Genomic DNA, 27,470 nt, shown 5'->3' on the forward strand with positions numbered 1-27,470 from the left:
CAAATACAAGAAACACAAAAAAGACACAGAAAGTTTCACGCATGAACGCATATATCCCTACATCAAAAAAGATCATGTGTCCAAGAATCACAACAACGATCAAGACACTGATTTTTCGGACACAAGCTCAAACAGTTCAAGTTCAAGTAGGAATAGCAACCAGGGAGCAAGAGGAGGGACACCATCCCTTGGATGACCTTATCCACGAGGAGGGAGAGGTTGGGGGCCCTATCAAGGGCCACCACCCTTCATGGAAGGACCCTCAGGCTATACGCAATACCCACCAGGACCAACTTATATGGGTAACCAATTCCAACCATGGGACCAACAGGTACCTCCATTAACTACTATGGCCCACCGCCTTTTTTAGGCCAGCGCCGAGGACCCCGAAGTGGCAGAAATCGAAAAGGCACACAGGTCCACTGGAACCAACAACCAGTGATACCTCCGGGTGTGTCAACCCGGAGCCAAACAGCATCAACCAGTCGAGGAACCTAGTGGTAAACCTGTCAGACCACCAACTAACACAGGCCCAAGAGAATGTCCTGGGAAAAGGGTTAGGTTTCGTCCCTACCAACAAGATGGACAAATTTAAATTATGTCAAGAAATGAAGGAGTGTATACGGAAATTAAAGCTAAAAGCCTTTTTTCAGAATTCTGACATTCAGACCGCTGACCAATCAGATACAGGTCTAAAGAAAAAATCAATTTTCACCCCAATAGACTCCACCATACCAGTTGAACTCTTAGCGTTTGAGAAGGCAGTCATGGCAGATCTAGAACAATTGCCAACAGGCGCGGGCGACACCTATCAAAACACTACCAGATTGGAGAGAGTCGCACTCCAAGAACTTGCTAACAACCAACGTAATTAAGCCAGCCGATAAGGGCGGGGCTACGGTCATACAGACCTATGCTAATTACGACAGAGAGTGCAGGAAATTGTTAGGAGACAGACGTAACTACCAGGTACTCAGAGAAGACCCGACTGAAGAAGTCAGAATCTCTATCCTCATAATGATTGAGGAAGCCAGAGCACATGACTGGCTAACCAAACAAGAGAGCGATTTCCTAATCCAAAAAAATCACAAGACACCTTATTTTTACACAATACCTAAAATTCATAAGGATGCCCCCTTTCCACCAGGCCGCCCTATAGTGTCCGGGATTGAGTCAATCCTCGAACCTTTGTCACAATTCGCTGACGCTTTCCTGAGACCTATAGTGCAAGCGACCAATACCTATTTGAAGGACACCAAAGCCGTCCTACAATTGGTCAAAGAAGTACTTTTTGATCCAGAACAGGACCTCCTTTTGGGCCTTGATGTAGAGAGCCTCTACACGAGCCTCCCTCACCAAGAAACGTTGGAAATAATAGAGGAAGTCCTTTTCTCTATACCGTGGGAATACCACACACCAAGACAGGTGGTACTGGAATGTATATCCTTATCCCTGAAGAAAAACTTTTTTCAGTATGAGAGTACGTACTATTTACAGAAACACGGCACGAGCATGGGGAGCACTTGTGCCCCCAGCCTAGCCGGTTTGTATGTACACCACCTTGAGACAACAAAAATCCTCAACGACCAGAATCCATACAAGAACCATGTGGTGACATGGAAAAGGTACATTGACGATGTGCTGGTCATCTGGAGGGGAGACCAAGACTCAGTCAACAAGTTCATGACTTGGCTGAACCAACAAGACCGGTTCCTCAAGTTCACCCACACAAGTCTCCAAGGAGAACCTTGTGTTCCTTGATTTGAATATCTATCCCATCAATGGGAAATTAGAAACATGTACCCATTTTAAAGCCACTGCAAAGAACAGCCTGTTACTTTACAGCAGTTTTCACCCACGACACCTACGTGATAATCTACCCTATGGGCAATTTCTTCGCCTGGGGCGAAATTGCAGTGCCATCAAAGATTTTAAAGCCCAAGCAGCTGATCTGGAGAGCACACTGCTGAACAGAAACTACCCAAGAACTGTTGTCAATAAAGGCTTCAAAAGAGCTCGCAATAACAACAGAGAGGCCTTATTAGAACCAACAGCGAGAAAGGAACCTGACCAACGCCCCATTTGCGTTACAACATACAATACCAATTCGAACCGTATCACAAAGATTGTAAACAAGCATTGGAAAATACTCAATTGCGATAAACTAAACTTTCTAAAACCCATGTTTTCACACAGAAGGGGTAAGAATCTAAAAGATCTGTTGGTCCACACAAGACCAAAAAACTTCACCAATGATGAACCCCCAAAACTAACACTGTCAGCGGTCATTATCCATGTGGCTCATGTGCGTCCTGTCAATACACGCATAAAAGCCGCAGCATCACTTTTTCCAATCAGTCCACTTGGGAGCAACGTTATTTCACAAACTGTAATAGCCGCAACGTAGTCTATCTGGTCACTTGCCCGTGCAAGAAAGAATATGTGGGTATGACCACCAGGCCAGTTAAAGTCCGTATGGGAGAACACTGCAGCAACGTGCGCTGCAAAAAAACTACAACCAGAATGGCCACTCATTATGTGACAATGGGACACAGCATCCATGATTTGAAATGGACAGTCATAGAGGCTTTCAAGAACGGCAAGGACCTCATATCCAAGGAACAACGTTGGGTGTACCGTTTAGGTACTCCCCAGACAGGCCTGAATGATGAAATACCCTGGTCCCAACTCAAAATTTTACTTGATCTAAATAAGTGCCCATTACACTCTCTATCACCTTCAAGATGGCAGGCTCCTCTGTGCTAACATTCCCAACCTGGGACATATAAAACTTTTAAAACTTCTAAATTGCTCCAAGCACCGTTTCTATACTGTGTACAATACCCCTATTGTTCGGCTATTACTTCCATTTAGTTTGAGTGAGCCTCGCTTCCCCAGGGGCAACAGAGACACAGCGCGCACACACGCGCAAAAACAACACTTCCCCGCGCATGCGCAGTACGTCTGAAGCGACAGCACTTCGTGGCGCATGCGCACTCCGTTCAGAACCCCGTCTCGCTACTAGCGATAGCTTATGCTCCCTTTGATAACTCTAAAAAAACAACCTGGCGAGCCTATTTACGCGGCAGATCTTCAGGCGTACATGAGTTCAAAAGATTGAGCTTCTTTCCAAACACAACTATACATTGAACAATGGCCGCCGCAAGAACCGGGTTCTATGACTCGTTCTCTCGGACACATCTACCCCTAGTTCAAGTCGTAAATCAATTAACCGGCCATTACCCAATTAACCCCACTATATAAAACACCCGCCCCATCCCGGCTTCTCACTAACACGGAAGCCACTGACGAAGGAGGAAGCACCGAGGTGCTGGGGGTTGAGTAAGTACGGCATAGCCGAATGGACCAGCTAAGAGCTCTTTTTCGCTAACTTTACCTTAAAACTAGCTTGCCTATTGCACAACAAGGAACAAGCAAACTTTTCTTTCCTTCGTTCCCATTTTCTCTCCAATTGCAGTTGGACCCCCAAATTACCCTTCGCCCAGTCTTGGCTCATGGGGCACTGACTCCTAACTTCCAAAGTATGTATCTTGGACAGAATACATCCTCCTTTTATAGCATACTTAAAGTGTCGCTATGTGTATGTGTGTTTTACTGTTCGGCATTAACACTTCAATGACTGTTAATATGGCACTTTCCAGATTCCTCTGGGATGCCAGGTACCACAGTCTGCATGTGTATGTTTTTTGTTTTTCTTTCCTTACAGGTGACCAATAGTTTAGCGCATTGGGATCCGCGCACTAATAACTATGTGCTCTTATTCTTTCAGGCTTACTACATCAGAACTTCTGATATAGCTAGGAACACGTATATTAATAAATTATATTTATACACATTGATAAAGAGAACCTTTTTTCTATTATAATTGCACCCAAATTTTGTGGTATAACATTAGTGAGTGACAGGGGGATCTGTACCCGGTCCTGACGAAGGGGCATGGCGCCCCGATACATGTTGACCCACACAGGAGAGTAAGCCCAGTAACTTGCTTTACCTCTCCGCATCACCCTTTTAACAATACCAGCCAGTGTTTATTAAATAGATTTTTCTACCACTAGGCCAGGTATTTTTTAACTTCACTTTTTATTATCACTCCTGACCTCACTGACACTCACTCCCATCCACTCACATAGTACCAACAATAACAAGCATTGGAAATGCAATAGGTCTCGCATTAGGAAAGTTTGAACAATTGGTATTGTAAATGACACTTTTTTTATTTATGTGTTGGTTTTGAAAATAGCAAAAGTAATAGCTTTGTCAGTTACAATGTCAATAGTTTGAACTTTCGCAAATGTGACACCTATAGCATTTGTAATGCAATGTGTGTTGTCTTTACGTGACTTAGATGTATTGATATTGCAAATAACAATGGCTTTTAATTTTGTAAATAATTAATACTTAAATAACAGTTATTGTAATTTATAATGGCAATAGCTTAAACGTTTGTAAATTAATTTTGTGAAGATTATGTTCAGTGTATTTTATTGTGACGAAAATCCAAGAACATTGCATTTGCACCTGGTGGTGGATGTGGTGGTGGTGGGTGTGGTGGATGTGGTGGTGGATGTGGTGGTGGATGCGGTGGTGGTGCATGTGGTGGATGTGGTGGTGGTGGATGTGGTGGTGGATGTGGCGGTGGATGTCATGGTGGATGTGGAGGTGATGGTGGATGTGGTGGATGTGGTGGTGGATGCGGTGGTGGTGGTGGATGCGGTGGATGTGGTGGTGGATGTGGTGGTGGTGCATGTGGTGGATGTGGTGGTGGATGTCATGGTGGATGTGGAGGTGATGGTGGATGTGGTGGATGCGGTGGTGGATGCGGTGGATGTGGTGGCGGTGGATGTGGTGGTGGATGCAGTGGTGGTGGTGGATGTGGTGGTGGTGGATGGGGTGGTGGATGTGGCGGTGGATGTCATGGTGGATGTGGAGGTGATGGTGGATGTGGTGGTGGATGTGGTGGTGATGTTGGATGTGGTGGTGGATGTGGTGGTGGATGTGGTGGTGGATGCGGTGGTGGATGCGGTGGATGTGGTTGTGGTGGATGCGGTGGTGGTGGTGGATGCGGTGGATGTGGTGGTGGATGTGGTGGTGGATGTGGTGGTGATGGTGGATGTGGTGGTGTTCAGTGGGAATTTGCCGGACAATTTACATTAAGATGTTTTATACTTCATGGACATTTTCAGGGTTGTCTTTGCTTTGTTGTGAAAACTAAAGGGCAGACTCTAAAAGTATCCGATTGCAGGCGAGGAGCCCTTAACGCTGGGGGCCAGGAGCCCCTCCGGGTTCTCATAATAATCAGCCACGGATCAAAGCAGCGCCTGGGCGGAAAACAAAGAGAACCCCGTGGAGACCTCCAAGCGCCTTTGATTTCAAGCAATGCCTGCTGCAGGGGTGGGCCCGTTGCGAACAGCATGGCGGAATTAATTCAATTCAATGGTGTGGCCAACAGTGATGGGGAGGGGCAGGGAGGGAAGGGGGCGAAGGGGGCAAGGGTAAATATGGACATGGAGGGGGTCGGATGAGGGAAAGAAGAGAGGATATTGAAGGCAGGGACGAATGACGTGTTTAGAAGAGAGAGGAAACGAGAAGGGAGGGCTGAAGTGAGGGGGAGGAGGAAGGGGATGAAAGGATGCTGAAAGGCGGAGTAGGAGTAGAGGTTACGAAAAGAATGAAGTAAAAGAGGTCAAGCAAAGGCATGAAGCAACTGAAGGACAGAGGGAAGGCAGAGAAGGGGGGGGGAGAAATGCGACAAATGTTTTGGGTAAAAAAAAAAAAGAGAGACGGAGGGAAGGCAGGGGAGGGGGGAGAAGAAATGCGACAAATGTTTTTTTTGTTGTACTTTATATTTGCCTGGCTATATACATATATTCAAGCATGTACTCCATTAGGTAGGCATGGCTGTGGAGAGGTCAGTAGCACGTCAGGCATCGGCAAACCTTTTGGTCAGATTGGGAAATTAAAACAAGTTAAAACGGTGAGCCACCGTTCTGAAAGTAAATGCGCACATGGTGTACTGCAAATGAAAACAAGCAGCTCATTAGGAGTGGTGGGGGCGGGCACAGAGAGACGTGACACGGCGGGGAGGGGGCGGAGCGGGTAAAAAAATTTGCCTGGCTATATACATATATTCAAGCATGTACTCCATTAGGTAGGCATGGCTGTGGAGAGGTCAGTAGCACGTCAGGCATCGGCAAACCTTTTGGTCAGATTGGGAAATTAAAACAAGTTAAAACGGTGAGCCACCGTTATGAAAGTAAATGCGCACATGGTGTACTGCAAATGAAAACAAGCAGCTCATTAGGAGTGGTGGGGACGGGCACAGAGAGACAAGGGGGGAGTGGATGCTGGAGGGGGAGGTGTGCTGGGAGAGAGAGTGGCGCTCTTCTGCCCCTACTTTCAAAGCTGCCATGACGATGCGACACGGCGGGCAGGGGAGGGGGCGGAGCAGTAGCACGTCAGGCATCGGCAAACCTTTTGGTCAGATTGGGAAATTAAAACAAGTTAAAACGGTGAGCCACCGTTATGAAAGTAAATGCGCACATGGTGTACTGCAAATGAAAACAAGCAGCTCATTAGGAGTGGTGGGGGCGGGCACAGAGAGACAAGGGGGGAGTGGATGCTGGAGGGGGAGGTGTGCTGGGAGAGAGAGTGGCGCTCTTCTGCCCCTACTTTCAAAGCTGCCATGACGATGCGACACGGCGGGCAGGGGAGGGGGCGGAGCGGGTAAAACAATAAATAAACACGACGGCTGGACGAGAGAGAAGGGGTGGGGGGAGGAGAAATGCGACACGGCGGGCAGGAGAGGAGGGGGCGGAGCTGGGGGAGGCTGTGAGATGTGCACGCGCTTTTAAGCTCTAAGCGCATGCGCATTGAGCTTAAAAGTCACGGGCACTGCAAGGAATCGCCACGATTCCTTGCAAGTTAGTTAAAGAGTGGTTAAGCCCCCATAGTCTCGCAAGCTCGATGCGCATGCGCATCGACAGGCGAGACCTAAAAAGGTGCTCCAGCGTAGTCGCTTGTACTAGCACTGCCCCGTCCCGCAGCGGGGCGGGAAGACCCCAATGATGAAGCATGACACCAAGGGCCCTTTTGGTGTGTGAGGGGTATTTTAACACACACAGTGTATTCCATGAACACCAGGATATATACTAACTCTATATGAGGTGGACTTTGTTGATTATTTGTACTTTCAGAAGAGGAGGATTCACCCACCTCGGTGCCGTTAGGCACCACCTCTTCACTCCCCCCTATTGATATTCTTTACTTTAATGGGAACATGAATAGTACAAGGATCATGCTTAGAGAGGAACACTGTGAGAGGTGACCATAACAAGTCTTTTTTGATTAATAAAGGCACTGAAGTGGCGAATGCACAATCAAGCCCGTGGTGATGACATAACAAGTTCCACCAAGCCTGATATGAGATTTTGGAGGTTTCTTTTCAATTGGTGTGATGATTTGGAGGGAGATGGCTATAAATACGTCTATGAATCTTCGCACATTACAATGAGTATTCCATATTGGGGAGGAGCCTCCCAAAAATATATGTGTAATGTCAAAAGAGAAATTTGTGGATAGAATATCATTTAATTTGGACCAAATACGAAACCATAGAGATTTAACCAACAGACAGTGGAAAAACATATGGAGAACTCACATGGGCATGACCAACACTTTTTAGATTCTAGTAATTTAAATTTGTGCAAATCAGAAGGGGTAAAGAAGAGTCTGTTAGAAAAATGAAAAAATAAAGGTTGTGTAGTGCTTGCAGAACGGGAAGAGGTATGTTTTTTTGAGCAAATAGATTCCCAGATCTGTAGTGAGGATCTTGTGAAAAATCATTTTCCCATAATAGTTCTATTGGCGACTTAGATCTATTTGAAATGGAACGGGAGAGCAATTTATAGATGGCAGCAGCTCTAAGTGGGGTCAAGAAATCAAGTGTGAAGAATGGGGCCTGAACAGGAGTGGCTGGAGGGCATACCTGAGAAAAAATTTGAGTGAGAGTCGCCATCAAGAAGGGGTCGTGAAGAGAGTGAGTGTTAGAGATGCCAAATGATTTGTGAACATCTGAGAATTCCCTCTGTGAATTATCCTTCATTAAAGGATCAAGAGTAATGATACCTTTATCAATCCATTCCTTCCAAAAGAGCGCTCTATTATTGATCTTTAAGAATTTATTGTACCATATTAGGGTTTGGGAGAGAACATCCTCAGGAGAGAGATGAGAACGATCAGAACAAGGGCTTTAGAGTGTTTAAAAAGGGGAGTAGAAAAACGTTTCGGGGGTTGAGATAAATGAGTAGCTGTAAGAAATGAAATGGGTAAGAGTTGAGCGAGTTCAATAGAACTCCAAGCTGTTACTGGAGGAATCAGTTAAAAAAGGGCAGATTTGCTTTATTGTGAAGGCAGAGTGATACCGGTTGATGTTAGGAAAATTGACTCCACCTAACTTGTTGGAGACGAGAGAGAGAAATCCTGGCTTTGCGGTTGTTCCATAAAAATTTCGTTAAGGAACGATTTATGGTACTAAAGAAGTAAAGCGGGAAGGAAACAGGGAGCATAAAGAGATCGAAATTAATAATGGGGAGAAGCATCATTTTAATAGTGGCTAGTCTACCCCACCAGGATAAAACAAGAGGGGACCAGCTCTCAATGAGAGCAGGAAGTTTTTTAAGTATATCTGTGTGATTAATCTTAATGGTTTCCCTAATAGTACTAGCATAAAGGATGCCTAAGCATTTAATATTCCTGGGATTCCATTGGAAACCATAGCCATGAAATATGCGAGATAAACAACATTTGTTTAAATGTAAAACTTCAGGTTTATCAATATTCAGTTTATAGCCAGAAACTAAAGAATATTCTTGCAGTAAAGAGAAAAGAGCCCGCAAAGAAGTGGAAAGGTTGGAGATATAAAGCAGAATATTGTCTGCATAAGCAGTAAACTTAATATCAATATCCTGAAATTGGAAGCCTGTGTATAAAGGTGAGCACCTGAATTTTTCAAGAAAAGTTTCTAAAGCAAGAATAAAAAGTAGGGAACGGGGACATCCTTGTCTAGTTTCTCTATGAAGAGAAAAATATTTAGATTGACATCCACTAACCCATATAGAAGTAGAAGGGTCAGAATAAAGCAATTGAATATATTGAATAAAATGGGGACTGAATCCATGCCATCGCAACGCTCCAAACATAAAGTCCCAGCTCACCCTATCAAATGCTTTATCAGCATCAAGCGTGATGGCAATTACTGGTGAGTCCATTTTAGAAGCAAGGTGGATAATGTTGAGGAGGGATCTCGAATTATCGGTTATAAACCTTCCTTTGACAAACCCAGATTGATCAATATTAATAAGATCAGGAGTTACTTTGTTGATACGGATGACCAATATTTTAGCGAAGATTTTACAGTCAGTGTTAATTAAAGAGATGGGCCTGTAATTTTTGCAAAAGTAGGGGTCTTTATCCTATCTTTAGGGATTAAAGATAGCATTGCTTGGGTAAAGGATCCCTTTGATTCCCCTTCGCCAAGAAAGTAATTCATCAGGGAAAATAAATGAGGTATTAGAGATTTTTTTAATTGGATATAAAACCGAACAGTGAAGCCGTCCGGACCAGGTGTTTTATCTTTGGGTAGAAGATTAAGAGCATTGATAATTTCCTTTTCCAAAATAGGATTATCCAGTGATGTAAGATCTGCCGAAACATCAGTAGCCTTAGGGAGAGATTGAAAAAAGAGTCAATTTGAGCAGAAGAAGGAGTGGACTCTGGAGTGTAAAGAGAAGTATAATACAGGGAAAAGCAATCAAGTATTTTATCGTCAGCAGTGTGACGGACACCAGAGTTCTCAGTAATAGCAATGATTTTAGATTTCTGTTTCTTAATTTTAAGATAGTTGGCCAGAGATTTACCAGCTTTATTCCATCCACCATACATTTTTGCATTAAATTTAAGGAGGTTGTTACAGGCAGAATCACATGAATGTTTATTAAATTGCATTTTAGCTTTAATAAGAGAGTAAAGAGTATCATTAGAATTGGTGGTGAAATATTAATGTTCAAGAGCTTTGATTTGTTTAAGGATAAGAGAAGAATCGGAAAGGGCTTTCTTCTTCTTTCGAGATACAAAATCAATAATGAAACCTCTGTCAGTGGCTTTAAAGGCATCCCAAATTGTATGAAATTGAGAAGTAGAAGAAAGATTGATAAGAAAGAATTCTTCCATAAAAAGTATAAATTGTTCAACAAACTGGGTATCTAAGGGAAGAGAGTTATTGAAGCGCCATCGGCAAGAAGTAGGGGAAGGTGACGGAAAGTTCATATCTAAAATGACAGGGGCATGATCTGAGATAAGGATGGATCCAATTTCTGAGTTGGTCATAAACTGTAGGGCGTGTTGAGTGAGAAAAATTTAATCAATGCGGGAGTGAGATTTGTGGACGGGGGAGAAAAAGGAAAATTCCAACGTGTCAGGTTGAGGGACTCTCCATGAGTCAATTAGGCCTCTAGATGAGATTGCTTTATGAAAAGTTTTCTGCATTTTGTTAGGTACATATTTGGTTTGTGATTTGCGATCCAGAAAAGGATCCATAAGTTGATTGCAGTCACCACCCAAGATCAAATCATCCACAGGATGTGAAGAGAGAAAGGCAGAAAAATCATTCCAGAATTGAAAATCAATACCATTCGGTCCATAAATATTACAAAAAAAGTTGTGTTGTTAACATTAGCATTTAAAACCAACCATCTACCATTACCATCGTGAAACTCATTTTGTTACTGAACACTTAAAGATTTGTGAAATAATATAACCCCACCATTTTTGTTATTCACTGCCGGAGTGCAAAAAACTTCTCCCACCCATTGTTTACGTAATGAGGACAATTCTTGTAACTTAAGGTGTGTCTCTTTTAACAGTGCAACATGACATTTTAACCTCGCCAAGTGAGATAAAACACGTTGCTTCTTAACAGGATTACGAATACCTTTGACATTCCAGGATACAACATGAAAACCTTTCATCAATAGTATTCAATTGTTGATAAGCTTGAAAATAGAGACATGCCAGAGAGAGAGAGAGAAGAAAAATATAAGCAGCTAGGAGTAGATTAAAGAGTGAGAATACACAAAGAGCATATAAGAAGGAGAAACTTGTGTAAACTGGCCACAAAGGGAGAATGAATGAAAAACAGTAAAGTACTGTAAATTGACAATAAAAGGAAGAAGATAGAGAAAGAGATAGGAGAGGAGAATAATGCAAAAGAAAAGGAAAATATAGAAGAGGGAGAGACAAAAAAGAACAGTAGAAGAGGGGAGCAAAGTCGCCCAAAAGAAATAGGAAAGAAGAGATGACGGAAAGCCAAAAGGCTTTAGTCATGTTGATCAAAAAAGGAAGAACAAGTAACATTGATGGGGGGAGGGGGGACGGAAAAAAACAAAACAGCCACACCACTGGGGGGAGCACCAAGAGCAAAAATTGACTATACAACATCAGATGAAAAAGAAGGGATAAAGTACTCCAAAAAGGAAATAATAGACAAATGAGACAAGAAAAAAGGGAGCTTACCAGACACTAGGGAACAAAGCAACTGGATACATCAGACAAAATAGACAAACGGATGATGTGAGCAGGAATCTTCAACCACAGCACAGGAAGGACCTGAAACCGGACAAAAGAACAATTAACAATAACATAAAACATATGTAAGGCCAAGAAATAAATAAGAAGACATTAACAAGACAACTAATATTTGCCAAGTTCCATATGTTCTTCTCGATGAGTATGAATGAACTTCCGGGGATCAGCTGGGTCGTCGAATGAAAATGTTCTGTCTTTGTAAGTCACTTTGAAGAAACAGGGATGTATAAGGCCATAGCGGGCGTTCATGGATTTTAAGGCTGGTCTGAGATCTAGAAATTCTTTGCGTCTACTGGCAGTTGGTTTTAAAACATCCTGACTGAAAAAAACCTTGTGACCTGACCAGAACATCTGTTTGTGTTGTTTGGCAGCAGTGAGGATTGCCATAAGGTCAGAGTATAACAGAAAATAGGCGATGATACCTCTTGGTTGGTTGGCAGAGGATGCATTTTGAGGCCCTAATCTATGCGCTCTTTGAATGTTAAAGTCCACTGATTTTGGGAGGCCAACAATCTGCAAAACTTGAGATTTCAAGAAGTAGATCATGTCGGAGCCTTCGGAACCCTCTGGAATTCCATAAATGCGTAGGTTGTTACGCCGATTGCGATTTTCTAAATCCTCTGTACATTTTTTAAGTTGGTTGACTTCCTTGGTAAGGTTCTCAACTTTGGCAACGACATCCTGTGCGTCGCTTACCTTCTGTTCAACATCAGATAGTCTCATGTCAAGGCCGGACCATTTCTCCTCAATTCTTTGGAGGGTGGTGGTAGTGTCCGACATGAAGGGGCGAAAGAGCCGCAATTCATCCATAATGTCCTCTAACGTGATGGGAAGAGGAGATTTGGTTGGAGAGGAAGGGTCCTTCTTAAGACGTTTGCTGTTGTTAACTGTAGACTTTTTACGGCCTCCAGAAGAAGTCCCTGCAGCCCATGAGATTTGTTAGACTGCGTAATATCCATGTTGAGACGATAAGGAGATAATAAGACCAGGTCAGAAGCACAAATTGAAAAAGGCAGTTAAGACAACTAAATCGCAAGGAATAAAGTCATTGAGGAACAAAGTCAGGAAATCACAGAGCCAGTGATCCAAGTAGACGCAATATAGACAGGAAGCGGTAAAAAGCAGCAAATATATTGGTAGGTAGAACCGTAGGCAATTATAGAATAAAGTCAATAGCAATAAGAATCTACACAAGGACAAATGGCATTGCTATAGCGAGCACAAAAATATTCTAGCTGTTGTCAGGAGAAGGAATGGTGAAAAGAAAATTGCAGCCTTCATAGCGAGGAGACAGGTTCCAAAATCCAAGTGAAGAGCAAAAAAATCAAATTAGTATTCGCCTAAAAGCAGCACGTTATCCAAACATAATGCGCATATGAAAAGAGATGTTTTAGAAGGCTCAGTGCGTAGGCAGTGAGGAGAACTGCATATCAACCATATAGCCTTTATTTTGTACAACACATTTAAGCTTTCACAGCAAATTTGCGCATTGGGTATAGACGTTCTTTTCGGACTTGTTTTTTGGTCTTCAAACCCTCCTCGTATTTGTTGAGTCTACGGCGCAAAGCACGAGTCTTCCTGGGCCTCAAGTCAAGGGGCTTGTACTTCTTGCCTTTGTAAAATTTTCGCAGGTTTTCCTTCTGTGTCTGGTTGATGACTGTAAGGACTCTGGCAATGGATTTTCGGACAACCCGGATCTTGGACAGCTTGGATGCAGCTCCACCAGTCACTTTAGCAACCCGGAGCTGCGACAATTCGACCTTGAGGTCATCGAGCTGCTTTAGAAGATCTTCCTTCTTCTTACCACGCAGATCACGGGCCTTGATTTTTGCCATATTTGCTGCGAGCCGCCACCGGAAAGGCATATCAGCAAAGTACAAGTTGATGCAAGTACATCCACAATGGCATCCGCAATGCTGGTTAAATTGAGGCAGATTTACACTGTTACATTGCACATACAATGTCAGCCGTAATGTTGGTTAGGCTGAGGCAAATTTAATTGCGCTGTTACAAGCGCACACGCAATGACAGCCGCAGTGCTGGTTAAACTAAGGCAGAGTTATTTGCGCTGTCACAAGCGCACACACAATGGCAGCCACAGTGCTGATAAAATGAGATACATTTATTTTTACTGGCAGAAGCGCACACAGTGGCAGTTGTAATGCAGGGTGTGCTGAGGAAGATTGAGTTGCGCCGATCCAAGCGCACACAAAATGGCGGCCGCAATGCCGGAAGACCTGAGGCAGAGACAGATGCGCGAAGAAAAGGGTCTTAATGCGCAATACGTTGGTCGGAAACTTGCATCTGCGTTCTTGGCGGTTTCCGACGTGCTTACATCCTTTTGTGAGCAGGGGCGTTACTGGGAAAAGGTCCCTTCAAGTTTGAGTGTAGCTCGGCGCTTCAGAGCTTACTAAGGATGCGGCCATCTTGCCACGGCGTGCTTCCCCCTCATCTTTTTATAATACCAAATTTTATTTGGTTTTCCTGACACAGTCTGGGCCATAGCCCTGCAATCACATTTAGGAAATAACATATGTCAGGAGTACCATAGCATTTAAAAATTTGCAACTCCTGCACAACTTGCAGGTAGGTCAACATGAACATAGTGCAGACATTTCCAAATCCCAGTGACTTTAGAGACGTTACATTAGTATAGGCACTGACCGTAGCATAGAAGAGTGTGAATTGTTCAGTAGTTATTTGTGCATGTGGCAATCCCTGTCAGGGGTCTAATGATGGAAGGGGAGGTAGGTCTATACCACGATATGTCGCCCAGTGGGTCCATATTTTTCTATGTTTCTGGGGACAGCCCGGGCCTGAAACACTGTAATCTCCGCAACCATACAACAGTCCATTTCTTTCTTCCATTTACCTATTGTCGGAGGAGACGTTCCCTTCCACAACTTGGCAATATCATATTGTAGCGATTGTAAGGGCCAAGAAGATTAGATGCTGTTTGTACCTGTTTCCACCTATCCCCTCACTGCTGTGAAGGAGGAAGAGTTTTGGGTCAACCGGGAGATCCCATGATAGTATTTTGCCTAGACAACACGAGACCTTCTGCCAAAATGGCAGCAGTGCAGTACAGCTGCAAACTGTCTATAGGAAAGTCCCCTCTTCCCTCGGAGGCATAAGGGGGATTGGATAACTCCCATCTTCCGGAGTCGGGATTGCGTGTAATACACGTGGTGTATATACTCAAATTGTATGAAGCGTTAGCGTGAGGACACCGCCGTGCCCCGAGGGCTGGCTATGGCTTCAGCCCAGTCATCCTCCGTCAGATCTGGGATGTCATCCTGCCATGCTCTCCTAGTCTTGTGAAGTGATGTTCGAGTGTGCGTCGTCAATGTTTGTTAGATCTGTTGGATTTTATGTGACACAGGTCCCCCATTAACAGGTGGCCCTCAAGAGTATGGAATTAAGGCAGGGTCTCTTGAGGGAGAATCAGAGGGCCCAACGCATAGTGTAATTGAAGATATTTATATAATGTTGTCCTATGTAGCTGAAATTCTTCTTGTAGCTGTTGAAAGTATTTCAAAGTGGTGCCCTGCATCATGCCCCAAGGTGGTTATGCCCACCAAGTCCCACTTGCGGAACCCTGTCAGCCGTCACCGGGCGTAGGTATGTATCATGCCACAGAGGGGTCGCCTGGGTCAGGCGGCCGCGCCCCCTCATCTGCCCAACCATGTATCGCCAGAGCTGGATCACCGTTCTGCTTGTATAGGCTCCTTGAGCTATACAGGAGCTGAAGAAGGGACACCCCCTCTATTGCGGCATGCTCGAGCGAAAATGCCGGGGCGGTTGGGGAATTATACCACCATTCATTTATTATAAGCAGGTGGGAGGCTGCACAGTATGCATATACGTCTGCTGCTGCAATACCACCACAGTATGTGGATTGTGCACATGTGTGTAGCACCACGCGGATTGCCCCTCCATTCCCCAGGAACATATTGTGTATAGCGTTGATGTGTGCAAACCAGGTTTGTGGTATGTTGTAAGGGAAATTTTGTAATCTATAAAGAATTCTAGGTAGGGAGACCATTTTAAAAATCGCAGAGCGCCCATATAATGAGAGTGAAAGGAAGGACCATATCCTCGTTTTGTTGCCCAGACTAGTAATTAGCGGGTTGATATTATGCACCAATGAAATCTTTGGGTAGGGCGTCATGAAGCTGCCCAGGTATTTGAAGCCCCCAGTCGCGTGTGATAACTGCGTCGCCCAGGCGCCCCGTCCTTGGTTCCCAATCACCAGAAAAAGCACAGATTTGGTGGGATTGGTATGGAGCCCTTTGGTTTCTTCAAACAGGATATGCGGTCATGAGATCCATGGGTCAGTCAAAAAGAAGAGGACGTCATCCTCAAATAGCGCAATGCGATCTGCTCTCGACTGGGAACATTGAATCCACGGAGTACCGGGTCACTACGGACCCATGCTGCTAAAGGTTGCACGGCCAGGGAGAATAACAGCTGGGACAGGGGGCAACCCTGTTTCGTGCCCCTATGGATAGGGAAGGGTGCCGATCGATGTCCCGCTATGCGTACCGAGGCCGTTAGGTTTGTGTAGAGCAAACGGACATATGTTAAAATCAACAGGCCAAAATTGACAGCTTCAAGTAGTTGGAAGAGGTATACCCAACTAAGAGAATCGAAATGCTTTGTCGATGTCAGGGCGTCCCAACTCTGGGGCCATTGCCATGGTGTTATGGACCCGTCGTATGTTATGGCGGGAGGCCCGGTGAAGCACAAAGCTAAATTGGTTTGGGTGAATCAAATCAGATACGCAAGTCCCTAGGCGTTCTGCAAGGACCTTGCCCAAAAGTTTGGGTTCGATATTGATAAGGGAAATGGGGTGGCACGAGGAGGGATCTTATGGTAGGTGACCTGGCTTGGGGAATAGGACAATCTCCGTGTGGCGCCAATCCTGGGGTAGCACACTCTGCTCTTGGGCATCGTGTATCGCTGCCACTAGATGTGGGACTAATGTGTGTATATGTGGTCTTAGGAACTCTATGGGGAATCCGTTGGGTCCGGGGGCCCATCCTGGATGCAAGGCAAGTAAGGTAGCACTCAACTCATCTGTTGTAATGGGGGCATCTAGTTGGTCTCGCATTTAGTCAGTAAGTCTTCGGGTGGGATATCTCTAAGAAATTCAGCTATCTGAACCTCTGAAAGCTGCTCAGGACGCGCATATAATGCTGAGAAATGATGTGCAAATTCCTTGGCCACTGTTTCTGGAGACGAACACAAGGCACCGTCAGTGTTGCTTAGTGAGGAGACAGTAGCAAGGGATTTGTCTACCTGGCACAGCCTATGGAGCATTTTACTCGGTTTTTCCCCCCGTTGGTATATCCGGTGCTGTGACGCCACCCTGATCACCTTTGCCTCACCCATAAGATGTTGCTGTATATTTTGTTGTACCTGCAGCAAATTATTCTGGAGGGAAAGGAAAGGGATCTGGGTTAAGTTGAATCGCCAGGGCCTCCTAGCATGACTCCAGGTCGGCCAGCTGTGATGATTGTGCGCGTTTCTCTTTAGTAGCTGATTTCTGCAACACGGATTGTGGGATTTAGGGCTTCCCAAAGGATACCCTTGGATGAGGTCGAATCTACTTTAGCATCAAGGTAATCTGAGACTGGCATAGTTGGCATTTCTTGATAGTCGGGGTCTCAAAGATGCCACAAGGACATCCGCCACCTGAAGGGGGGTTTATGGGAGCAAGTATGAAGCTTGCGTGTGACCGGTGTATGAACCAAAAGCCCTCTTGGGAGGTGGGATGCTTGTGAAAACCTATGGATGTAGGCGCGAGGCATAAAGAAGTAGTCCAGTCAGGACTGTGAGCCATGCATCGCGGGCATATATGTATAACTTAGTTTGGCAGGATTATATTCACGCCAGATGTCTGACCAGCCCAATGTAGTAGCAAGCAGATTCAATTTGGAGGGACCTACTGGAGGGTTGCGGTCTGAACTACGTTGTCTATCTGGTGAAGCCATGATGTCATTCCAGTCCACGCCTAGGAGGGTCAGGCCCTCTGGGAGTTCTCCCCATAGCCTGGAGATCATGTCGACGAAGGTGTTCCCTAATGGGGGTGGGGGTGGGGTGGAGCAGAAATACTACCAATATTAATATGTTCTCCATACAGTGTGCACTTAATATGACGTTTTGTCCCTCTGGATCCGCCCAATGTTTTGTATGTATGAAAGGGACTCAGCGGTGTATAAGAATGGCAGTCCCCTGCGACCCCCTGGCGTACCCTGCATGGTACATAGTGTCATACCCAAATCTGGTCAGGCAAGGGGTTTTGGTTCCAAGAAGGTGGGTCTCTTGTAAGAGCAGGATGTCCACCTCGTATCTCAGCCTAGCGTAGGACAGCACCCCTTTTAATTTTATTGAATAGCCCCCTGACATTCCAGTATACCACAATGAGGTCCTCTGGTGGGTAGGAACCCGTTTGTGTTGTCATTTAATGTCTGTGTGATCGCTGGAACTAATGTGCCGAAATCTAGATAGTGAGTCTGAACATATGAAAACAATGAAACTGTCCCAATAAACAACACCCCAAAGTTCCCTCTGTGCCCCCCTCCCCCACCCGATACTGCCATGAACGGGGAGCATCTGTCGCGGCGTAGGACACACCTGGCCCCCAACAAGGGGTCTAGGGAATCTCCGCCAAAAGTAGCCAAACCACCCGCAAAACATTAACAGGGGGGGATGAAAATGTCTGGGGCAAGGCAGCCTCACGGCTTCGCGTCCACACCGGTTCCGTGAGGAACAGGATAATCACAATATTGCATAATCCACGTTAAATGAGAGCCATAGAACATTGTCAGTGCGGCAAGTTCAGGATGCGCGTTCTGGACCGGAGGAATACCGATCAGAACGGGATCTATGTCGCCTCTTTGATTTGGTCCTCCGGGATCTGTTCCGCTGCGAGCCCCGGGATGAGTCCGACTCCAGCGGCGGTGACGAGTGCGGTTTAAGGTGAGTCCGCTCATCTGTCTAGGCGAAGACAGCCTTCGGTGTGTTAAAGAAATGAGGCTTGGAATTGAATATCCGGGCTATATATAGAAGCATGTATAGCATGTTAAGGTCTCTTAACCTACGTTTCGCTGCCACAAAGGATTGGTGTTGTTGTTGCACCAGGCGTTTGAAGTCCGGGGAAATTACTATGGGCTTTAAATCAAATCAATGTTGTTCTTTGTGTGATCTAGCGAATTGCAAGACGGCATCTTGATCTGCATAGCAATCACTGGTCTCGGACTTTCCCCATGGGGGTGGCTTCTTTGTCAGCACCCTGTGGCTCTCTCCACCAAGAAACAGGTGGATAACATATCCTCTGGCATGAGATCTGTGAGCCACTGGTAACAAAACGGGTCATGGAGGTGCCCTCTCGGAAGCCCACAAAGCGCAAGATGTTGCGTCTAGCACAGCCCTCTTTATCCTCCAACCAGGAGGCAAGTCCTTGTGATACTACTGTAAGCTTATTGACCTTCTTCTGCAATGTAGTCAATGTGTCTTCAACGGTCGAAACTTGTGCCTCCGCTTCCATGATGCGGTCCACCGCCTTTCTTAGGTTCTGGCACAAGAAAGCAACTTCAGATCCCACCGCGCTGATCTTGATGTCTAGTTTATCTCTGGCATCATTGATCGCCGCTAGGAGCACTGCGTTGTCCAGCACTGCACTTCCTGTGTCACCCCCGTAGCGCCCCCAGTAGTTGTGGCATAATAATCAACGGTACTCTGCTTGGCGCTTGCCCCTCCGGGTTTTTCCTTGCCCATGGCTGTAGGCGAGGGGAGGTTGGCATGGGGCCTGAGGAATTCCGATACCAAATTAATGCCTTTGCTGGTGGAAGGAAGTGCGGTCAGACTTGGGAAGTCCCTTGGAGATCGCGTCGGGTTCGCACTAGGGATGCTCTGCAGGCCGGCCGTTAGGAATCGAGCATGCCCTGAGCCACAAGCTGCACCGAGCCTAGGTCAGCAGTCTCCGCAGCCCACTACTGCATGCCAAGTAGGCCCCATAAGGGAACCAGACTCACTGGATCACCTGCCCGCAGCTCTCCCCTCCAAAGTGCTGAATGTCAGATCCCAGTGTCACAACCAAGGCTCCAGGGATCAGGCACACCTCCTGCAATGGTAAGGAGAGTAATAGAGGCACTATGGTTTACGTAGCCGATCTAGAAACCCGGCTGTCTCTCTTTTCTCCTCAGGCGCTTGTGTAGTCTCTTGTGCCCTCAATTACGATCGGCGGGGGAAAGTCCTTAGCAGCCACTTCAGGCTTCCGCCACTCTCCGCCGCAAAGTCCCACCTTGGCCGCCAGCTGGGTCCCCCTCCCGGCAGTGATTTATATAGGAGGGGAAACCGGGAAACGGGCCAAGGCGTTTAACCTTCTCTATATGCGTAGGCCGTGCTGGGACCAATGTGCTGCTTCTCGCTTCAATGTATGTAGCCCTCCTGGATCAGGATCCCCTCCTGCGACGTTATCAGGACCCTGGAAGCTGTCCAACCACAACTGCGATGCGGGTGAGTTAGGGGCACATCTACCAAAACTCTCCCGAAGCGGCAGGCAGCCTGGGGGGATGGGCTCACTCCCACCTCAGGCTCGTCGCAGCCTCCGGGACATGGCTGCGATGTGGCTATCACCTCAGGGCCCCGCCACTCCAGACACCGCCACTCACTTCTGGGACCTCGTACAGGTCCCGCGTCCATCCAAAGTGCCGCAATTAGGAGGCTCGGGATCCTTATAGAAAATGGCCTGCAATAGGCTCTGGCCTGTGTCACACTCTCAGCGTCCTCAATGTATGGTGCGCTCGGCCCATTTAGCCGCTTGCCGGGAAACAGCACTCCGATCGCAGTTGGGGTTGCGATATCCGACGATATGTTCCTCCGATCAGGATTTGGGTGGATTACTGGGGAATTAGGGCGTGGACTCGCGGAGGCCGATTATGCTGCGTCTGCCATGTTGGCTATCCAAATCACGCCCCTTAATGCTCATCTTTACTGCTTCTGTAGCCATGAAGTAGTCACATACATCTGCATAGAAGTGGCATATAAAAGATTACTTCATGGTAATCAAATTGTGTTTTGAGGAAGAAAATTGCCCCATTTTAACCCATTGACATCTAGGGTTTAAGAAGGAGGTGACTCAGTTTAACCACAAAGGTGAAACACTTTTGTTATCCTTCAAGCCCGTGTAACAGAGTTGGATTTTCCATTGGGTTGATTGCAGTAGAATAGGGTCTAAAAAAGCGAATTGACGTTGGTTGACTATGCCCAGTCCTAAAATATGATTTGCTGGAAGTCGGGCAGCTTGTTTTTGTAATTACACAATTTTCTACATGACTTTGGAGACTGCTTCCAGACCCTGGACCCTGTGACCAGACAGGTCGCTCCCTCTGCCACCGCGCAGACCCCCTGTGTGCCGCTGCGGCTACTCCGTGTTATCTGCTGCCTCCCTGCAGACTCGTCTGTCTGACCGCGTGTCATCTTCTTCCATGTTGACTGTGTTTTCTTTTTTGCCTACTGTTGACTGTGCTTTGTTTTTTCTTTGCCTTCTGTTGACTGTGCTTCGTTTTTTGCCTTCTGTTGACTGTGTTTCGTTTCGCCTACTGCTCCACTTGCCCCTTGTTTTTCATCTTTTGTGCCCGCTATGCCTGTCTCTCCCCCCGCCCCCTCTTGCCTTCTGTGCCACTTTCCCACAGCTCGCGTCCCACGTGGCCCCGCCCCCTCACTTCCCATTGGCCGCCCCGCTCCCGACTCCCATCTGCTCCTCCCTCCCTCTCCCCCTCTTATGGAGGCCGCCCGGTGGTGAGAGGAGCGACCCTTGACCCTGTGACCAGGCAGGTCGCTCCCTCTGCCACCGCGCAGACCCCCTGTGTGCCGCTGCTGCTGCTCCGTGTTATCTGCTGCCTCCCTGCAGACTGGTCTGTCTGACCGCGTGTCATCTTCTTCCCTGTTGACTGTGTTTTCTTTTTTGCCTACTGTTGACTGTGCTTCGGTTTTTTTTGCCTTCTGTTGACTGTGCTTCGTTTTTTGCCTTCTGTTGACTGTTTCGTTTCGCCTACTGCTCCACTTGCCCCTTGTTTTTCATCTTTTGTGCCCGCTGTGCCTGTCTCTCCCCCCGCCCCCTCTTGCCTTATGTGCCACTTCCCGCCGCTCGCGTCCCACGCGGCCCCGCCCCCTCGCTTCCCATTGGCCGCTCCGCTCCCGCCTCCCTGCTGCTCCTCCCTCCCTCTCCCCCTCTTATGGAGGCCACGCAGCGGCCACGCAGCAGACGCACGCAGTGGGCGCGCCGCTGGCGCACCCTGCGCCCGGACCGCGCCCAGTGCCAGAACCCCTGACCCTCGACGATGCCAGCCCACCCGACTGAGCTACAACGCCGCCACCCTCCACGCACTCAACACCGGCAGGACCCTCGCCTGCCACAGAGCCACCCCGAAACGCGCCCACGGACCCTTCACCTGCCAAGCCTGCAAATTCACCTGCCTCCGGACCTACACCACACCCGCCAGACCAGGCACCAGCAACAACCACCTCAAGTGTATCCTGCTCAACACCCGCTCAGTCCACAAGCACGCCGTCGAACTCTGGAACCTCCTCGACACAACAGCGCCGGACGTCGCCTTCCTCACAGAAACCTGGAGGGGCGCCTCCTCAGCCCCCGACATCGCCATAGCCATCCCGAACGGCTACAAGATCACCCGGAGGGACCACGTCAACCAAACCGGAGGAGGCATCGCCATTGTCTACAGAAACACCATCCGCATCACGACCAACGCCGACGACACCCTCCCCGCCGCCGAGCACCTTCACTTCCAGACCCCAAACCACCCTCAAAGGTACTCTCATCTACAGACCCCCGGGATCACGCACACAATTCAGTGAAGCCATCGCAGACTTCATCAGCCCGCTTGCCCTCACCTCCTCAGACTACATCCTCCTAGGGGACCTCAACTTCCACCTGGAAAACAACAATGACAATAACACCACCACCCTGCTAGACAACCTCGCCAACCTCGAACTCAAGCAACTAGTGAACACCCCCACCCACCACGCTGGCCACACGCTTGACCCCGTCTTCTCCTCCAGCAACCACATCTCTTTCAGCCACTCCACCAGACCACACTGGACAGATCACAGCTGTGTCCATTTCAACTTCAGGAAAACCACGACCAACCACCACCCGCAACAGGCTCCCCGAAGATGCTGGAGCAAGATCACCACCGACCAGCTCACCACTTCTTTGAGCCAAAATCTTCCCGCCAGCACTACGGACTCCAACGAAGCAGCCCGTAACATCACACGGTGGCTCACCAACTGCGCCGATGCCCTTGCACCACTGAAGAATCCTCCCAGCAGACCCGGCAGCAAGAAAACCTCGTGGTTCACCAACGACCTCAAAGACTCCAAGAAATCCTGCTGTACCCTCGAGAAAGCCTGGCGCCACGACCAGTCTACAGAAAACATGACAGCCCTCAAGAACGCCATCCGCACCACCAAAAGGACAGCATTCAGAGAACGACTAGACAACTACACCCACAACAGCAAGGAACTCTTTAGCATCGTTAAAGAGCTCTCCAACCCCAGCACCAGCAAAAACGACATCACGCCCTCGCAAGACCTCTGCAACGCACTCGCCTCGTTCTTCCACCGCAAGATCACCGACATACACAACAGCTTCGACGCCCAGACCACACACCCAACCACCGAACCAACGCCCCCACCACCACCCTCTGTGCCTAGACCCCCGTCAGCACTGAAGACACAACCCACGTGATGAACACCATCCACTCCGGCTCCCCAGCCGACCCCTGTCCACACCACATCTTTAACAAAGCCGACTCCATCATCGCACCCCAACTCCGGAACATCATCAACAACTCCTTCGCATCTGCCACCTTTCCGGAGAGCTGGAAGCATGCGGAGGTCAGCGCCCTCCTAAAGAAACCCACCGCCGACCCCACGGACCTCAAGAACTTCCGCCCCATCGCGCTCCTCCCCTTCCCCCCGCTAAAGTCATCGAGAAGACCGTCAACAAGCAGCTAACCGCCTTCCTCGAGGCATACGGCTCCCTCCACCCATCACAGTCCAGATTCCGAGCAAACCACAGCACCAAGACCGCCCTTATCGCAGCCACCGACGACATCAGGTCCCTGCTCGACAACGGGGAAACTACTGCCCTCATCCTCCTCGACCTATCGTCCGCATTCGACACAGTCTGCCACCGCACCCTAACAAACCGCCTCCACCACGCCGGGATCCAAGGAATGGCCCTGGAATGGATCACCTCCTTCCTCTCTGACAGAACTCAGAGAGTCCGCCTACCTCCATTCCGCTCAGTGGCCACCAAGATCATCTGCGGCGTACCTCAAGGCTCATCGCTCAGCCCCACCCTCTTCAACGTCTACATGAGCCCCCTCGCAGCCATCGCACGCCAACACAACCTAAACATTATTTCCTACGCTGACGACACCCAGCTGATCCTCTCCCTTACCAACGACCCCACCACCCCCAGAGCAAGCCTCCAGGACGGAATGAAAGACGTCGCGGAATGGATGAAGCTCAGCTGCCTGAAACTGAACTCAGACAAGACGGAAGTCCTCATCCTCGGACCATCCCCCTCCGACTGGGACAACACCTGGTGGCCCCCTGCTCTGGGCACCGCCCCCAAGCCCACGGACCACGCACGCAACCTGTGTTTCATCCTGGACTCCTCCCTCACGATGACCGTGCAAGTCAACGCTGTCTCGTCATCATGTTTCAACACCCTGTGCATGCTCCGAAAGATCTTCCGGTGGATCCCCACCGAAACCAGAAAGACCGTCACCCAGGCCCTCGTCACCAGCCGACTGGAATACGGGAACACCCTCTACTCTGGAACCACAGCCAAACTACAAAAAAGACTCCAGCGCATACAGAACGCTTCGGCACGACTCATCCTGGAAATCCCCCGACACAGCCACATCTCTGCCCACCTGAGAGACCTACACTGGCTCCCAGTCAGCAAAGGGATCACATTCACTCCTCACTCACGCTCGCAAGGCTCTCCACGACATTTGCCCCATATACCTCAACAGCCGCCTCACGTTCTACACACCCATCCGACAGCTCCTATCCACCAGCCTCGCCCTCGCCACCGTCCCACGGATTCACAGAACCACCACCGGAGGAAGATCCTTCTCCTACCTGGCCGCCAAGACGTGGAACTCCCTCCCCACCCACCTCTGACTGACCCAGGACCATCTCTCCTTCAGGAAGCAACTCAAGACCTGGCTCTTCGAGCAGTAGCAGCGGGGAACAGCCTTTACGACACAGCTGTTACACCGTGTGCCGTTACAATGCGGTTTTTCCAACGCAAGTCGTTACCACGACTTGCGCTGGAGGGCGCTGCAGCACAAGGAATTTTTTAATTTACTATCCAACACCTTCCCTACTGTACATAGGCTGGTGTTAAAATAGTAAATTAAAAGAATCCGAAGTCCGCACCCCTCCAACGCAAGTCGTGGTAACGACTTGTGTTGAAAAAACTACGTTGTAACGGCACGCGGTGTAAAAGCACGCGTTGTAAAGCCGTACAACCGTAGCAGCACCCCGCCCTCCCCCCCCCCCAAGCACCTTGAGACGCTTGTGGGTGAGTAGCGCGCTCTATAAATGTGTTGGATTTGATTTGATTTGATTTAGAATGCATCTGGATCTAATTAGTTGCAAATGATGTAAGGCAGGCATTTTCAAAGGGGTGTTAAAAACCCATTCTTTGGATCGACTGAAATTAACCCCAATAGTAGAATATGTATGCACACACTAATGTGATCAAGAAGAGAATAATATATCCTTGGGCCTCGCTGCCACCTTCAGTCCACCTTTCACCCCTTTCGTGGCTACAGAAGGGGTCCCCCACCACGTTCCACCCAGGGCCACAAGCCGGCGCAAGCTACTCAGCCTCTGCGTGGCCGGTGTTGTGGGACCCAGCGCTGTGGGTCTGGGTGCCAGGGGGTGGGCTAGTCCACCAGTGCCCCCTCTGCATCAGCCTCCAAACCTTCCTAGTCTGACCTTTCAGGGCCACCAGTTGCCAGTGGGCGGCAGGATCCGCCATCACCTCCCACACTGGCACACATCACGTCGTACAGGTGGGTTATGCAGATAGTCCGAAGGGGCAACTCCCTCCCCTTCAAGACTACCCCTCCCTCCATGCCACCAACACACCATCGCATGCCGGAGGATCACTTGGCCCTTCTCCATCAGGAAGTTATGGCTCTCTTGGCCAAGGGAGCTATTGAGCGAGTCCCTGTGCCAGAAGTAGGTTGTGGTGGTTATTCCCACTACTTCCTGGTACCCAAGAAGGACAAAGGCCTACGTCCTATCTTGGATCTCAGGGACGTCAGCCGCTTCCTCCGGAAGGAGAAGTTCTACATGCTGGCATTAGCTCAGGTCTTGTCTGCCCTTGACCCTGGAGACTGGATGGTATAGTTGGACTTGCAGGTTGCTAATTTCCACATCCCCGTCCTGCCAGCCCACAGGCATTACCTATTAACTATTACCTATTACCTATTTTCAGTTTACCGTGCTCCCCTTTGGCCTTACCAGCACCCCTCAGATGTTCACGAAAGTGATGGCGGCGGTTGCATCTCATCTGCGCAAATCAGGGGTTCCAGTCTTCCCCTATCTTGACGACTGGCTGTTGAAGGCGAGCTCACCCGATGTGTTGTTTCCCACCTACAAACTACGGCGGACCTCCTGCACTCGCTGAGGTTCACTATCAACGTGCCGAAGTCACACCTGATTCCCTCTCAGAAGCTCTTTTTCATCGGAGCAGGTCTGGATACAGCGCAGTTTCGAACTTATCCTCCCGAGCGGCGAGTCCGGAATATTCAGGCTATGATACCGATGTTTCATCTTCTATCCCGGATTTCGGTGAGAATGACCTTGAGGCAGCTGGGCCTCATGGCCTCCTGCATTCTGCTGGTGTATTATGCCAAGTGGCATATGCAGCCTTTGCAGTGGGACCTGAAGTTCCAGCAGGCTCAGGATCAGGGGAATCTTTCTGATTGCGTCCAGATCTCGGAGGGCACTGCATACCAATTGCAGGGGTGGCTAACGAACCAGGATTAGGTCAACAGCAGATCCCTCTCATTTCCCCAACCAGAGTTCACAGTGGTGACAGATGCGTCACTCCTGGGATGTGGCGGCCACATGGGGAGGCAGAGATCAGAGGCCTATTGTCTCCGGCGGAGTCTGGGCTCCACAGCAACCTCTGGAGCTCCGGGCGATTTGTCCTGCATTCCTTCCTCTGTCAGAGGAAGGGTGATGCAGGTGTTCACAGACAACACCACCGCCATGTGGCACTTCAACAAAGAGGGTGGGGTGGGGCTGTCGACCCTATCTCAGGAGGAGCTTTGCTTTTGGACGTGGCTGGATCATCAGGGCATGTCCCTGGTGGTTCAACACCTGGCAGGTTCTCTGAACGCCAGGGCGGACAAACGGTGCATGATAGAGCATGAAGGGCATCTTCACTCGAAGGTGGTGCAAGGTCTCTTTCTGCAGTGGGGAGAGGCTTGGCTAGATATGTTCACCACTGAAGAGAACGTGCAGTGGCAGCATTTTTGCGTGTTGGAATTTCCAAGGCGGCACTCGCTCTGCGACGCTTTTCGTTGTGAGTGGAATTACGCTCTTCTACACAGCTTTCCTCATATACCATACCACTTCTGCCCAGAGTGCTGAAGAAGATCAAGTGCGACCGGGCCCAAGTCATTCTTGTGGGTCTGGATTGGGCACGAAGAGTCTGGTATCCCGAGCTCTTGAACATAGCC

At 48.4% G+C, this 27,470-nt stretch overlaps 1 protein-coding gene and 1 pseudogene across 2 annotated transcripts in view; one reads left to right on the forward strand and one right to left on the reverse strand.

The window, feature by feature from the left end:
* NBN (nibrin) overlaps positions 1-27,470 on the forward strand; it is a 429,498-nt gene that overhangs the window by 136,061 nt on the left and 265,967 nt on the right. The window lies entirely within an intron of this gene.
* On the reverse strand, positions 13,093-13,521 carry LOC144828683 (large ribosomal subunit protein uL29 pseudogene; annotated as a pseudogene). The gene has a single exon (XR_013610513.1). The product of XR_013610513.1 is annotated as a large ribosomal subunit protein uL29 pseudogene (transcript).

This window comes from Lissotriton helveticus, chromosome 4_1 (genome assembly GCF_964261635.1).
Source record: "Lissotriton helveticus chromosome 4_1, aLisHel1.1, whole genome shotgun sequence".
Classification (NCBI taxonomy): domain Eukaryota; kingdom Metazoa; phylum Chordata; class Amphibia; order Caudata; family Salamandridae; genus Lissotriton; species Lissotriton helveticus.